The sequence below is a fragment of the Lipotes vexillifer genome, unplaced genomic scaffold, assembly GCF_000442215.2.
Source record: "Lipotes vexillifer unplaced genomic scaffold, Lipotes_vexillifer_v1.1 scaffold1990, whole genome shotgun sequence".
NCBI classification, from domain to species: domain Eukaryota; kingdom Metazoa; phylum Chordata; class Mammalia; order Artiodactyla; family Lipotidae; genus Lipotes; species Lipotes vexillifer.
Window position 1 is genome coordinate 49,390 of NW_006772506.1, and position 6,337 is coordinate 55,726.

Here is a 6,337-nt window from a genome sequence, read left to right on the forward strand (position 1 = left end):
TCATCCAAAATGAAAATAAATAAGGAAACACAAGCTTTAAATGATACATTAAACAAGATGGACTTAATTGATATTTATAGGACACTACATCCAAAAACAACACAATACACATTTTTCTCAAGTGCTCATGGAACATTCTCCAGGATAGATCATATCATGGGTCACAAACCAAGCCTTGGTAAATTTAAGAAAACTGAAATTGTACCAAGTATCTTTTCCGAAAACAGTGCTATGAGACTAGATATCAATTACAGAAAAAGATCTGTAAAAAATACAAACACATGGAGCCTAAACAACTCACTACTTAATAACGAAGTGATCACTAAAGAACTCAAAGAGGAAATCAAAAACTACATAGAAACAAATGACAACGGAGACAAAACGACACAAAATCAATGGGATGCAGCAAAAGCAGTTTATAGCAGTAAAATCCTACCTTAAGAAACAGGAAACATCTCGAATATACAACCTAACCTTGCACCTAAAGCAATTAGAGAAAGAAGAACAAAAAAAACCCCAAAGTTAGCAGAAGGAAAGAAATCATAAAAATCAGATCAGAAATAAATGAAAATGAAATGAAGGAAACAATAGCAAAGATCAATAAAACTAAAAGCTGGTTCTTTGAGAAGATAAACAAAATTGATAAACCATTAACCAGACTCATCGACAAAAAAAGGGGGAAGACTCAAATCAACAGAATTCGAAATGAAAAAGGAGAAGTAACAACTGACACTGCAGAAATACAAAAGATCATGAGAGATTACTATAAGCAACTCTATGCCAATAAAATGGACAACCTGGAGGAAATGGACAAATTCTTAGAAATACACAACCTGCCAAGACTGAATCAGGAAGAAATAGAAAATATGAACAGACCAATCACAAGCACTGAAATTGAAACTGTGATTAAAAATCTTCCGACAAACAAAAGCCCAGGACCAGATGGCTTCACAGGCGAATTCTATCAAACATTTAGAGAAGAGCTAACACCTATCCTTCTCAAACTCTTCCAAAATATAGCAGAGGGAGGACCACTCCCAAACTCATTCTACGAGGCCACCATCAACCTGATACTAAAACCATACAAGAATATCACAAAGAAAGAAAACTACAGGCCAATATCAATGATGAACATAGATGCAAAAATCCTCAACAAAATACTAGCAAACAGAATCCATCAGCACATTAAAAGGAACATACACCATGATCAAGTGGGGTTTATCCCAGGAATGCAAGGATTCTTCAATATACGCAAATCAATCAACGTGATACACCATATTAACAAATTGAAGGAGAAAAACCATATGATCATCTCAGTAGATAGAGAGAAAGCTTTCAACAAAATTCAACACCCATTTATGATAAAAACCCTGCAGGAAGTAAGCATAGAGGGAAATTTCCTCAACATAATAAAGGCCATGTATGACAGACCCACAGCCAACATCGGCCTCAATGGTGAAAAACTGAAAGCATTTCCACCAAGATCAGGAACAAGACAAGGTTGCCCACTCTCACCACTTTTACTCAACATAGTTTTGCAAGTTTTAGCCACAGCCATCAGGGAAGAAAAGGAAATAAAAGGAATCCAAATCGGAAAAGAAGAAGTAAAGCTGTCACTGTTTGCAGATGACATGATATTATACATAGAGAATCCTAAAGACGCTACCGGAAAACTGCTAGACCTAATCAATTAATTTGGTAAAGTAGCAGGATACAAAATTAATGCACAGAAATCTCTGGCATTCCTATACACTAATGATGAAAAATCTGAAAGTGAAATCAAGAAAACACTCCCATTTACCATTGCAACAAAAAGAATAAAATATCTAGGAATAAACCTACCTAAGGAGACAAAAGACCTGTATGCAGAAAATTATAAGACACTGATGAAAGAAATTAAAGATGATACAAACAGATGGAGAGATATACCATGTTCTTGGATTGGAAGAATCAACATTGTGAAAATGACTCTACTACCCAAAGCAATCTATAGATTCAATGCAATCCCTATCAAACTACCACTGGCATTTTTCACAGAACTAGAACAAAAAATTTCACAATTTGTATGGAAACACAAAAGACCCCGAATAGCCAAAGCAATCTTGAGAACAAAAAATGGAGCTGGAGGAATCAGGCTGCCTGACTTCAGACTATACTACAAAGCTACAGTAATCAAGACAGTATGGTACTGGCACAAAAACAGAAAGATAGATCAATGGAATAGGATAGAAAGCCCAGAGATAAACCCACGCACATATGGACACCTTATCTTTGATAAAGGTGGCAGGAATGTACAGTGGAGAAAGGACAGCCTCTTCAATAAGTGGTGCTGGGAAAACTGGACAGGTACATGTAAAAGTATGAGATTAGAACACTCCCTAACACCATACACAAAAATAAGCTCAAAATGGATTAAAGACCTAAATGTAAGGCCAGAAACTATCAACCTCTTAGAGGAAAACATAGGCAGAACACTCCATGACATAAATCACAGCATGATCCTTTTTGACCCACCTCCTAGACAAATGGAAATAAAAACAAAAATAAACAAATGGGAACTAATGTAACTTCAAAGCTTTTGCACAGCAAAGGAAACCATAAACAAGAACAAAAGACAACCATCAGAATGGGAGAAAATATTTGCAAATGAAGCAACTGACAAAGGATTAATCTCCAAAATTTACAAGCAGCTCATGCATCTCAATAACAAAAAAACAAACAACCCAATCCAAAAATGGGCAGAAGACCTAAATAGATATTTCTCCAAAGAAGATATACAGACTGCCAACAAACACATGAAAGAATGCTCAACATCATTAATCATTAGAGAAATGCAAATCAAAACTACAATGGGATATCATCTCATACCAGTCAGAATGGCCATCATCAAAAAATCTAGAAACAATAAATGCTGGAGAGGGTGTGGAAAAAAGGGAACACTCTTGCACTGCTGGTTGGAATGTGAATTGGTACAGCCACTATGGAGAACAGTATGGAGGTTCCTTAAAAAACTACAGATAGAACTACTATATGACCCAGCAATCCCACTACTGGGCATATACCCTGAGAAAACCATAATTCAAAAAGAGTCATGTACCAAAATATTCACTGCAGCTGTATTTTCAATAGCCAGGAGATGGAAAAAACCTAAGTGCCCACCATCAGATGAATGGATAAAGAAGATGTGGCACATATATACAATGGAATATTACTGAGCCATAAAAAGAAATGAAATTTATCTATTTGTAATGAGGTGGATGGACCTAGAGTCTGTCATACAGAGTGAAGTAAGTCAGAAAGAGAAAGACAAATATCGTATGCTAACACATATATATGGAATTTAAGGAAAAAAATGTCATGAAGAACCTAGGGGTAAGACAAGAATAGACACAGACCTACTAGAGAATGGACTTGAGGATATGGGGAGGGGGCAGGGTATGCTGTGACAAAGCGAGAGAGTGGCATGGACATATATACACTACCAAATGTAAAATAGATAGCTAGTGGGAAGCAGCCGCATAGCAGAGGAAGATCAGCTCGGTGCTTTGTGACCACCGAGAGGGGTGGGATAGGGAGTGTGGGAGGGAGAAGCAAGAGGGAAGAGATATGGGAACATATGTATATGTATAACCGATTTACTTGGTTATAAAGCAGAAACTAACACACCATTGTAAAGCAATTATACTCCAATAACAATGTAAAAAAAATTTTAAATAAATAAATAAATGCTGGAGATGGTGTGGAGAATAGCGAACACTCTTGCACTGCTGGTGGGATTGTGAATTGGTGCAGCCACTGTGGAGAACAGTATGGAAGTTCCTTAAAAAACTACAAACAGAACCACCATATGACCCAGCAATTCCACTACTGGGCATATACCCTGAGAAAAGCATAATTCAAAAAGAGTCATGTACCAAAATGTTCATTGCATCTCTGTTTACAATCTCCAGGAGATGGAAACAACCTAAGTGTCCATCATCGGATGTATCGATAAAGAAGATGTGGCACTTATGTACAATGGAATATTACTCAGCCATAAAAAGAAACGAAATTGAGCTATTTGTATTTAGGTGGGTGAACCTAGAGTCTGTCATACAGAGTGAAGTAAGTCAGAAAGAGAACAACAAGTACCGTATGTTAACACATATATATGGAATTTAAGGAAAAAAAATGTCATGAAGAACCTAGGGGTAAGACAGGAATAAAGACACACACCTACTGGAGAACGGACTTGAGGATATGGGGAGGGGGAAGGGTGAGCTGTGACAGGGTGAGAGAGAGGCATGGACATATATACACTAACAAATGTAAGGTAGACAGTTAGTGGGAAGCAGCCGCATGGCACAGGGATATCGGCTTGGTGCTTTGTGACCGCCTGGAGGGGTGGGATAGGGAGGGTGGGAGGGAGGGAGACGCAAGAGGGAAGAGATATGGGAACATATGTATATGTATAACTGATTCACTTTGTTATAAAGCAGAAACTAACATACCATTGTAAGGCAATTATACTCCAATAAAGACGTTAAAAAAAAAAAAGAGTCACCTTACTCATCTTTTGCATTTTGTCTTTTCCACTCAATATGAATTCTCAGGATTTATATCTGCATCTTATTAATGCCTGTGGCTTGGGCAGATTTTGACATGTTTATTGTTCATTTATAATTTTACACGAATTTGTTGTTTAAATTATGAGCCAATCTCTTTTTTTGTTATTAAGCATGTATCACAAACCAGGGATACTAACCCAGTAGCTGAGTAGTAGTTTGCATATGCTTTCTCCCCTGTTTTCAAACAATTCTTAGTATATTCTCCATTTAGAATGTATTTTAAATCTCAATAATATTGCAACTTAAAAATTATGTAGTTCACAATTCTAAAAATACAGTGGACAACACTCCAAGAGCAAATAAGGCAGCCCCTAGAGTTTAAATCATTCAGAGCCCAAGAAGAGTCAAGACGAAAAATGAAAAACTTTAGAATAATCCCAGTTAGCTGTTGATCCTGAGAAAATAAAGTTGTTGCCCTGTGTGTGTGTGTGTATATATATATATATATATATATATATATATATATATATATATATATAGAGAGAGAGAGAGAGAGAGAGAGAGAGAGAGAGGGAGAGGGAGAGAGAGAGAGAGAGAGAGAGAGAGAGAGAGAGAGAGAGAGAGAGAGAGAGGGAGAGGGAGAGAGAGAGAGAGAGAGAGAGAGAGAAAGAGAGGGAGAGAGAGAGAGAGAGCGTGGGAGAGAATAGCTGGTTATGATCAAAGGAGATGAAATATAAAATGCATCTGCTTAAAGTAGCTCTGTACATACCACTTTCCTCCCCTCTGGGTCACCTGTCCCATCTATGCTTCTGCACCAGTCCAATTTAGCACTTCAGGGATGAGCCAATGGATATGGCCAACACCCAGGTCTCTTGACACAAGGTGCGGGATTTCATCTCCTCTGTCACCTTCCTCACCCAGAAGGGTTGGTGAGGGAGTACCCACAGGGCACAATAGCAGGGAGTGTGATAGACCATTTCTCCAGCCCTGGAAGCCCATCTTCTGAAAGGGAGACTGCTCTGTGTCCTCTAGAGAAGGTGAGGGATGGAAACTCATCCCATCCTACCACTTACCTGGAGAGGTGACCTAGGCTCTGTCAGCCTGAGCTTGGGCATCTGTGATGTGGGACTCACGATATTTGTGTCACAGAGCTGTCCTGAGGGGTGAATGAGGAAACCTGCCCAGAGTATATGGCATGTGGTGGGACTTCAGTGCCTTTTAAATGTTGGGATCTAACAGTAAGGGCTGCCTGAGCCTCAGGACTAAGGCAGGAATTATGAAAGGTCATTTCTCACTGTTTCTCCTACAGAGATTACATACATCTAGAGGAAGGGAGCAAATATCTCTCTGACATGTGTTGACTTGAAGGGTTTGAGATAGTAGGTTCTCTTCATTCTCTGGTGTTACAGAATCTCCTAAGAGCTGTTCCATATCATTCCTGTGTGCTGATCCTAACCCAGTTCCCCATGCTGGGAAGACAGGCTTGCCTTTGATTCACCTGGTGAGCTCAGTGAGAGATGGAACCAGGGCAGCAAGCCATAGTGTTTGCCTAACTGCTGCTCCTGGACTGCTCCACCTGCTCATACATTTATAGGAAAATTCTAGACCTGTCTCCCATTCAACAGTGCAGGGGTCCTCAGATCATGCATCATCCAGCCACATCACACCAGGACTCCAGCCATCTGCTGTCTCCCTGAGAGGCAAAATTCCAAGGGTTACTAACATTTCTTTGTTTCACTCTTTCATTCACTAATAACAATATATATTGAGCTCAAAACCCATAGTATTCC